This window comes from Conger conger, chromosome 10, assembly GCF_963514075.1.
Source record: "Conger conger chromosome 10, fConCon1.1, whole genome shotgun sequence".
Taxonomy (NCBI): Eukaryota; Metazoa; Chordata; class Actinopteri; order Anguilliformes; family Congridae; genus Conger; species Conger conger.
Window position 1 is genome coordinate 3,187,501 of NC_083769.1, and position 9,867 is coordinate 3,197,367.

The 9,867-nt window shown below is 40.0% G+C and overlaps 1 protein-coding gene across 3 annotated transcripts in view; it reads right to left on the reverse strand.

Moving 5' to 3' along the window:
- The window catches only part of LOC133139455 (plasma membrane calcium-transporting ATPase 3), a 73,547-nt gene extending 64,651 nt beyond the window's left edge, over positions 1–8,896 (reverse strand). For all 3 annotated transcript variants that reach the window (XM_061259011.1, XM_061259013.1, XM_061259012.1), the window contains exon 1: positions 8,468–8,896. The gene's annotated coding sequence lies outside the window, so the exon portion shown is untranslated. The remainder of the gene's footprint in view (positions 1–8,467) is intronic.
- Between the last annotated feature and the right edge of the window lie 971 nt (positions 8,897–9,867).

Below are 9,867 nucleotides of genomic sequence, written 5' to 3' on the forward strand. Positions count from 1 at the left end.
AGACAATTTTAGCAGAGTCAGATGGTCAGGTGCTAGCATTAGCCATAGCGCTTGTTGAAATGAGTGGAAGCAACAATGAGCAAATCCCCCACTCGACAGTGCTCATCCTGCCGCCAACCAAAAATTATGAAAGTAAGTAAATTGGGAACTTCATTAAGGGTGCTACCTATAACTATAACTGATAACTTTAGGCAACAATAAAAAAAATGTCATTTAAATGTTAAAATTTCCCACTACAAAGGTTCACCCGAACTGTCTGGGCGTGGTAATGAGAACTGTCAATTAGCTATGACATGCCCCCACTTTCCTGTAGGCCAGCAGGGCAAACTCTAGGTCAGGAGTTATAGGGGAGGGATAAGGGGAGTGGTTATCCTCATGTGATGTACTGCAAGGAGAACATTCGACCGGTTGAAAATAGGACGATAAAATGCTTACTTCTCCAAAACTGAAAAACGGACAAATTTAATACTTTTCTTCAATTCCCTCTTGTGCAAATTGAATATAAAAGCCTAGAAAGTTTAACCCCCACCATGTTAGTCCTTTAAGCAAGCTCTTCAGAATGGCGAAAAACCACACTGGTTCACAATCAGCATCTTTCCATAGCTCCATAGCAGCTGTAGTCCAAATCTACAGTTCATGTGTGCAAAGGACATTAGAAAATGTATTAAACTGTCAGTTCTAAACTGGAGCTAATTGTAGCAAGTAAAGTTCAAGAGGTGGAGATAAGAAACACTGCATTAATTTAGAAAAGGATTATTGATTTTGCCTCTATTGATTCTGGACATTTGAACAGTCTGATGAGGGCAGTATTTGGCAGGGGGTGGGTATTTGGACCCCGCCAAAATGCCATGGGTTGGCCGGTCAGAATCCCAAATACCACACATGCGAGAGGGCAGGACAGTAGGAATGTCCTGGTCTCAGTGTACAACAGTGACCCCTCTGCTCTATTCACACTGCCTGTGACAAATGTGTGTGCAGCGTACTCCAAGGAAATGAATGGATCGCCCGCGTTTCTGTGGTCCAAAATGGCGTATGGTGTTATTGCAATGCGAAAGACCTACGACTATGTAGTGGGTATTACAAATTAGGAATGTTGTGTACAATAAAATAGTCGGTTGGCAAAATACAGTAATGCTAATGTTCTGGAAATTATTGTATAATGCAGAATTGAATTTATAAAATAAAATGTGTAGGAATGTTTTTGTTTTCTATAGTCAATTTAAATATATATATAATTCATATAATTTTAAAATATTGTATTTTTTTATTTTTTTATTTACTTACTTACTTACTTTCAGTTTGAAATACTGCTGGCCCTTGAATCTTTAAGTTGTAATCTCAAGGCTCTAAATTTTGAATTTTGAATTGCCTGTCTCATTTCCACTTCCTTTTCCTTGGATGCATTTGCATGGAATTTTGTTTTTGCCTTGAATGCTACTCGACTGCAGGCCTCAGATTTTTACTCACCTGGACCAGCCCACTGGCTTCAGTCAGTGCATGCAAAAAGGCAAGATTTATTGCTTTAAATGTACTTGGCTGCGTTTGGTTTATATTAAATTGGTCTTCGTCAGCAATTGAAAACTGAGTTTGAAAAAACTAAGGTATTAAATGAATTGAAAACTTGGCAAAGGCTTATGTTAAATATTTGGCAATCACTAAGGATATGAACAAATTATTGTGAATTGTTTGAAACCCAATTTGTGGAATGGCTATCTGGCAGATAGGATTTGGAAATGGGATGTGTTTGAAACAAACAGTCGGTATATGTATATGTTTATAATCATCTTCCGTGATATTGTACACCCCACACAACACGTGACCTTGGAATTATGAGGTTCTGTGACATGTTGAGATATTGAGCTTCAGAGATACCAAAGTGAAAGGATACAACCTTTTACATTGAGAATTGTATCTGTGTAAAACTTCACACATATATTTAGTGCCCTATGAACAACATATTTATGACACTAACTCATTTTTGTCAAAAATACCCAGTGTCAGTGATACCCAGTTTTCGGTCTCACACAGCTGAACCGATCATATTCACACATGTTCTATATGCAGTTTAAGGTAGTGAAACCTCACCAGTCTCTTCACTGACTGCTGCACATTTGCTCACTGATGCTGGCCTGTTTTTCCATCGACCTCATCTTTTCAACGGGCTCTCTGAATTAGACATATATGCTCTTTATTTGTTCCATTTCTACATTGTATAGCTTTGTATTTTTTCTATGTCAATTTTCAACTACAGGTAGGGCATACAGGCAATTTTTATGGCGTGCACGTTGATTACATCACATTTGCATTTCAGCTTTGTGCATTGCAGTAAAATTTGCAGCAAATTATCTAGCCGCAGTAAAATAGCTTAAAATATGTTAAAAGATGTTCTGTATTTTAAAAAGCGGTAATGTGCTTGGATAGTAGTCATAGTTTTGTATAACACAGTAGGCCAACTGCTTTTATACGATCGTCAGATTTACAGTATATACAGTAATACTGTACACTAATATAGAAGGCCTACATACTTGCATAATACAGTCATATTTGCTTCATACATTAATGTTCATATCAATCATATATTTATTTACAGCTTATCTCCACAGAAAAAAAGATTAGAAAGAGAAATTAAGAGCAGCTGGTCAGGAGGAGATAAATTAGTAATATTTAAAATATATTATTTTCGGGCCTCTTTAGTTTTATTGGACGGTACAGTATAGAGAGATAGGAGTGTTGGGCGGTCAGATTCCGACATCGCAGCTCGCAAATGAAACATCAAGACATCCAACTTCAGCATTGATGCAAATTCTGCATTTGTGAGGTTTTTCTGTCTGTTCTAGGTATCATGGTTGTTGTTTTGTATTAATGTAATGGCATTATGCTAATAACTTCTGCTAGTAAGAATGACTGATGATTGAAAGCAACAGTATTCTAGAACACCAACATTGGGCCTCATTCATCAATCATAGTCGGAAACTAACAATTTATCAAACACCCTGAGACAGATCTTTTTTTTTGTATTCAGTGTCTATGTTGATGAATACCAAACAATCCAAAATGAGAAGTACGTACACCGAATTTTGTGATTAGCAAAAATTGACCCCCTAGAATACCATATAAAGAGCTTTGAATGGCATCGCTTGCAGTTTAAATACATAAAGACAAAACTTCTCTGATGCGGAAACTGAAATTGTGTTAACGGATGTATAAGACAGCTGTGTAAGCAGTGGATTGTCAGAGCTGAGGAAGACTAAAGCCTGGCAAGATACTATAGCCCAAAATACAGCCCAAGATACTATAGCCCAAGATACTATAGCCAAGATACAGCCCAAGATACTATAGCCCAAGATATAGCCCAAGATACTATAGCCCAAGATATCGCCCAAGATACTACAGCCCAAGATATAGCCCAAGATACTACAGCCCAAGATATAGCCCAAGATACTACAGCCCAACTGTTGTAAACTCTGTCTCAAGTGCTGCAAAGGGTACTGAAAAACGAACGTTTGAGATTAAACATGAAGCACATCAGCCGCAGGGGAAGGTCGCAGTTTGAGATTAAACATGAAGCACATCAGCCGCAGGGGAAGGTCGCAGTTTGGCCCAGTTGTGCACACTGGAGGAATGCATTGGCAAAACTATAGGAGAGACATCCCTGTCTAGTGACAGTGATGCGTTTTTCCCAGTCCTTGCACAGAGCCAGAAGGAGGTCAGTCTGAGCCGACTCAAAGCCTCAAAGCGTGCCATGCGAAGTCTATGAAGCCGAGGCAATGACTGCTATTTATATTCAATTTAAGCATCACCCATCTTTAATCTTCAATCCAGTTCATTTTTAGTCCACAATTACAATATTAAACTGGATTGTAAATCAAAATAATATGAATGACTGGAATAATAAAAGCACAAAATACGCTTTACAAACCGAGTTTGTTCTGTTCGGTAAAATCTGTTCAGGTCCTACTAACAGAATAACATACGAAAACCTTCAAGAATCACACATTATTTGTCTAAATACATTTCCTAATGACTCATGGTCAAATCCATTGGGCTCATATTTGATAGATGAGGCCAATTAAATCCCTGATGAGATAACCCTCAAATTAAAAAAGACTTGCCAGAGCTAGAGGCAATTTCATCGTTAGCTGACTAGCAATGTGTTTGTCCAACAGAGAAATTTGGACGAGGGAGAGGATGGGGTTCAAATCCCACCTTGGACTCAGGCAATCCCTCTCTCGTTAAACAGCCAAATCCTTAGATCCAATTTTTTTTATTGCATGAGTTTCTTGACTGTAATGCATCACAGTGCAGGCTGATACATCAACATGCTTACTGACAGCTGATGATATACCATACCCCTCTTTCTCCTTTCAGCCTTTTCCACCCTTTCTCTCTCTCTAACCATTCATGCTTGAAACTCAGCAGAGTGGAGTGCCCCTTCTCAGATGCACCTAATCCCAGACTGTATTTTCAAACATAAGAAGGAAAGGGAAAATGAGTGGAATTCTTGTAGTTATTAACACCGATATCATCATGAGCTGAAGATTATTAAACGGTAAAGTCACATGCGTGGTTACAGGGTGAGGCCATGAAGCTGCATGAGGCTGCATTGAGTGATGCTATGTATGTAGCATGATGCTATGTTGAGTGATGCTATGAGTGTAGCATGATGCTGTATAGAGAGATGCTATGTGATGCTATATAGAGAGATGCTATGTATGTAGCATGATGCTATATAAAGAGATGCTATGTATGTAGCATGATGCTATATAGAGAGATGCTATGTATGTGGCATGATGCTGTATAGAGAGATGCTATGTATGTAGTATGATGCTGTATAGAGAGATGCTATGTATGTAGCATGATGCTATATAAAGAGATGCTATGTATGTAGCATGATGCTATATAGAGAGATGCTATGTATGTGGCATGATGCTGTATAGAGAGATGCTATGTATGTAGTATGATGCTGTATAGAGAGATGCTATGTATGTAGCATGATGCTATATAGAGAGATGCTATGTATGTAGCATGATGCTATATAGAGAGATGCTATGTATGTAGCATGATGCTGTATAGAGAGATGCTATATATGTAGCATGATGCTGTATAGAGAGATGCTATATATGTAGCATGATGCTGTATAGAGAGATGCTATGTATGTAGCATGATGCTGTATAGAGAGATGCTATGTGATGCTATATAGAGAGATGCTATGTATGTAGCATGACGCTATATAGAGAGATGCTATGTATGTAGCATGATGCTATATAGAGAGATGCTATGTATGTAGCATGATGCTGTATAGAGAGATGCTATGTATGTAGCATGATGCTATATAGAGAGATGCTATGTATGTAGCATGATGCTGTATAGAGAGATTCTATGTATGTAGCACGATGATGTATAGAGAGATGCTATGTATGTAGCATGATGCTGTATAGAGAGATGCTATGTGATGCTATATAGAGAGATGCTATGTATGTAGCATGACGCTATATAGAGAGATGCTATGTATGTAGCATGACGCTATATAGAGAGATGCTATGTATGTAGCATGATGCTATATAGAGAGATGCTATGTATGTAGCATGATGCTATATAGAGAGATGCTATGTATGTGGCATGATGCTGTATAGAGAGATGCTATGTATGTAGCATGATGCTATATAGAGAGATGCTATGTGATGCTGAATAGAGATGCTATGTATGTAGCATGATGCTATATAGAGAGATGCTATGTATGTAGCATGATGCTATATAGAGAGATGCTATGCATGTGGCATGATGCTGTATAGAGAGATGCTATGTATGTAGCATGATGCTATATAGAGAGATGCTATATATGTAGCATGATGCTGTATAGAGATGCTATGTATGTAGCATGATGCTATATAGAGAGATGCTATATATGTAGCATGATGCTGTATAGAGAGATGCTATGTATGTAGCATGATGCTGTATAGAGAGATGCTATGTTGCATAATGCTGGATAGTGATGCGAAACAGCTTGATGCTGTATATTGATGCTATGTAGCATGGTGACATATAGCATGATATTGTTGTGCATGACGTCATGTAGCGCAATGCCATATTGAGTGATTCTAATGATGAAGGGTACTGTAGCATGCTGTAGCATCATGCTGTATAACGCAATAGTGTGTAGCATTGTGGCCAGCATTTTGAAGCCATTTAGTACCAATCAGGCATTTTGCCGGATTGCATAATAGCATGTAGCATGATAACACTTAGCATGATGTCATATGACGAGGTGCTGTGAGGTTGAGGTCATGTTGCATGATTCCATGTGGCATGAATGGAATAAACTTTGGTGAATAGTAAACAGTTTTACCTTGAATTTCAAGATGAAAAGTTTTTTTGGGGCTCTAGACTGTAGAAACAGGTCGAACTCTCACTCTCTCCGTTAAGATTAACTGAAATTCACTATTAGTAGGCTATGACCAATAACCACACTGGTTTGACCAACAAAATATCATACTATTCTATTATACTATTTGGTTGCATTTTCTATGTATGTATACAAATATATAAATCATATGTCATTATATATGTGGGGGGCAACATTGGTTCAGGTGGTAAAGTCGGTTGTCTGGCAGTTGGAGGGTTGCCGGTTCGATCCCCCGCCCTGGGTGTGTCGAAGTGTCCCTGAGCAAGACACCTAACCCCCAAATGCTCCTGATGAGCTGGCTGGTGCCTTGCATGGCAGCCAATCACCGTTGGTGTATGAATGGGTGAAAGAGAAGCATCAGTTGTACAGCACTTTGGATAAAGGCGCTATATAAATGCCAACCATTTACTATATCTGTTGAAATTGGTTTGACATTAACTTTCATGAGCAAAAGGGGCCTGGTCCTAACCAGACAGATAGGTGATCTAGCACCTGATAATTCACCAGGCTTATCTGTGCCTCAATGGCAGCTGGATAATGTTCAATGAAAGAAAGTCAATCCATGTATTTAAAAATAAGCCAATTTGTATAACGGATCATTCGTGTTTTAATCGGGGATTTGCCTAATAATGGTATGAATGGAATTTGCTGCGGGATAGCAGGAAGAGTTGTGAGCAGCCTACAGTGGGCTGGTAGTTAATAACTGGGCTAGCATCCAGAAGGTAGCATCCTGTTCTGAGGCATTTCTCAGAAACCATTCTTCACTGGTCAATCAAACTCCTCTCTCCTGATTCTGTCCGTCCCCTCTGCAGCGCCCTCTACACCAACAAAAAAAGTAAAATCCCAATAGCATTAAAGGTCTTCGCTTCACGATCAAGTAAAAATGGCCAATCCCTCGCGAGAATCGGCGACGCACACAGCTATCAAGTTCGACTGCACGGGATCACAACAGCCCTCCTACCCTGCGGTGACTGAAAAAAATCATCACTGTCGCCGAACCAAACATGGCATTGCACCAATGTGAGAACGTACGCGTGTGCGAGATGCGGAGCCTGAGGAAAAGATGATTAGGGAGAATTAGTAAAACAATAAAATATTCGGCGAGTGGTAACCGCCCTGCTCGCTGTGTGCGTTTTAATAGATAAAACATCTTGTACTTTTCACCTTCATAGATTAACTGTTCACCTTAGCCCCAGCAAAACCAGGTTATCTTTGCATACCCCTCCCGCGAGCGCCCATGCGCGATAAAACGGGATATAATAATTATTATTATTATTCTTATTATTCTTCTTATTATTATTATTATTATTATGATTTTCATTATTATTATTGTTATTATTATTCCATTGATAGTGTTCTGTTCTGTTATTATACTTTAATAAAATAACATTTAAACCAGGCGTGTAGGGTACATTTTGAAAACCTCAGTGTCCGCTTGAGCAAAGGAGAGACACGGCCGAGTGCTTAACCGAGGAAGACGTAAGATGGTACTCCGGCCAGCGTACACGCAAAGCCCTCTGTGCAAGGTTACCGGTGTGTGTGCCGGTACTGGATCCAGCATACACACTCTTTCCCCCACTCCATCGCCCTGTCCTCGCACGCTTGGTAGACCATATAGATAATTTAGACGCAGAAACACGGGCGCTGCAACCTCTGCATGCAGCGACTAAAATAACATCAATAAACTAATGAATATGGAAGCAGCACGAGCCGATGCTGCCACAACGGAAAATGCATAACCATTCGAAGTATAGTGATTTTTTTAATGTTCTGAATCAAACCGAGGTACTGTAATTGGGTCGTTATCGTTTTCGTCTGTATTTTGGACAAATACAATTGTAATGTATGTTAGTTACTCCCGACAAAAGCTCAAAATGTATATGTTTAGTTGTTGTACATTTTCTTCTAAAAAAACATTTAAAAATGCACGCGTGTATTTTCGGATGCTAACGCACACATATACGCGCCTGGCAGGACAATGTGTTTGCAGTAATAAAATAAAACCATCAACATTATGATACATGAATGTGCAATCAGGTACGAAGATGACATCCATCGACTTACCAGGCCATGGTCCAAGGACGTTATCGGGGTGGTGAGGAAAAAAATCCAGTAGCCTATTTATCTGAAATGAAAATAAAATAAACAACAGGATTTGAATAGTTTGATGTTCCAACGATGATGGGTCCCTTGCACGGTATCTGTTGTTTGTTGGTAGTTGATCAAAATGCAGGTCCCTAAAATAGTGCAGTCGCCCGCGCTGAGTTCCGCTTATGCAGAGGAAACACCAAGCGATGGAGAGATCATATTAGAATGACTGTTTCGATTAATGAACAGACGTGTAAACCCAGCGGCATTTGTTGTTATTGTTTTGGTTGTTTATTGTTGCTGTTCTTAATAAATAGGTGGAAGGCACCACAGCATTGGCTGATGCGAGGCTTTGGATCTACATGTTGGAGACCCCTCGCTCGCTGTGCGCTGTTTTACGGGGAGCGCAGCATCCGAGCAGCAGCTTTGTGCCGGGGGGTGGAGGAAGAGAGGGGGACGGACCCACCGCGCGTGACACTCCCCTTCTCTACCTCCATATCACTGCAACCCCACCCTCCGCTTTCAGTGACTGTACAATCACGTCACCGCACACACCGCAGATCAGAAAAAACGAGCCGGGGAGATGGAGAGCGGGCGAAGGAGATGAGAGGAATCGAGAAAGACTTTTAAAAATGGCACAGGATGGCATCGACTAAAAAGCTGTACGTCTGACATAACGTGTTCAGTCAGGGTCTGAAGATAACCGATTTAGGAACAATACAATATAATACATCGGACCTTGTGTGAATAGAAAGATGAAAACAGGGAAGACCGAAAATATTACGGAAATCAAACAGGGCTGAGGAATGGTGCGCGCGTCCTTGTACACCTTTTGACGGACAGCATTTTAGTTATTTATGCTGTCATGGAGACTCGCGTCTCTGCCGGTAAAAGCATTTAGCTAATTGGTTATATATCGGCGGCAGACTGCATCCTCTGTTATAGTCGCTTAACAGTCGGAGTGTTCTCGCGGTGCCTTGAATTTCGAATTTGAACTATTTTTTTTCCGTCGTTTGCAATTGCTTATTTATTTCTGTGTCTCATGCATGAAGTCATGGAAAGGGGGTCGTTTTGGAGTGTCCTTCTGTCCTTCCACCACGGCAGCGATTTGTGGTTTCCGACTAGACTCCTTATGCTTTATGAAACTTGAAAAAGACATTGTCCTCATGGGTCTCCTGACACTCCAATTACAATGTTTGTTCTCAAGGAGAAAGGGCAAGGTCACAGGTGCTCTTAGTAGTGTACTGATTTCTGGCCCCTTATTCAGGTAATTGTGAATATAGTTCCATGGTATTAACAAAAATATAAAATAAAAAAACACTCACTGGACCCAAAGGGACATTGTAATATTTCAAGGTCAAACAATTTAGCCTTTG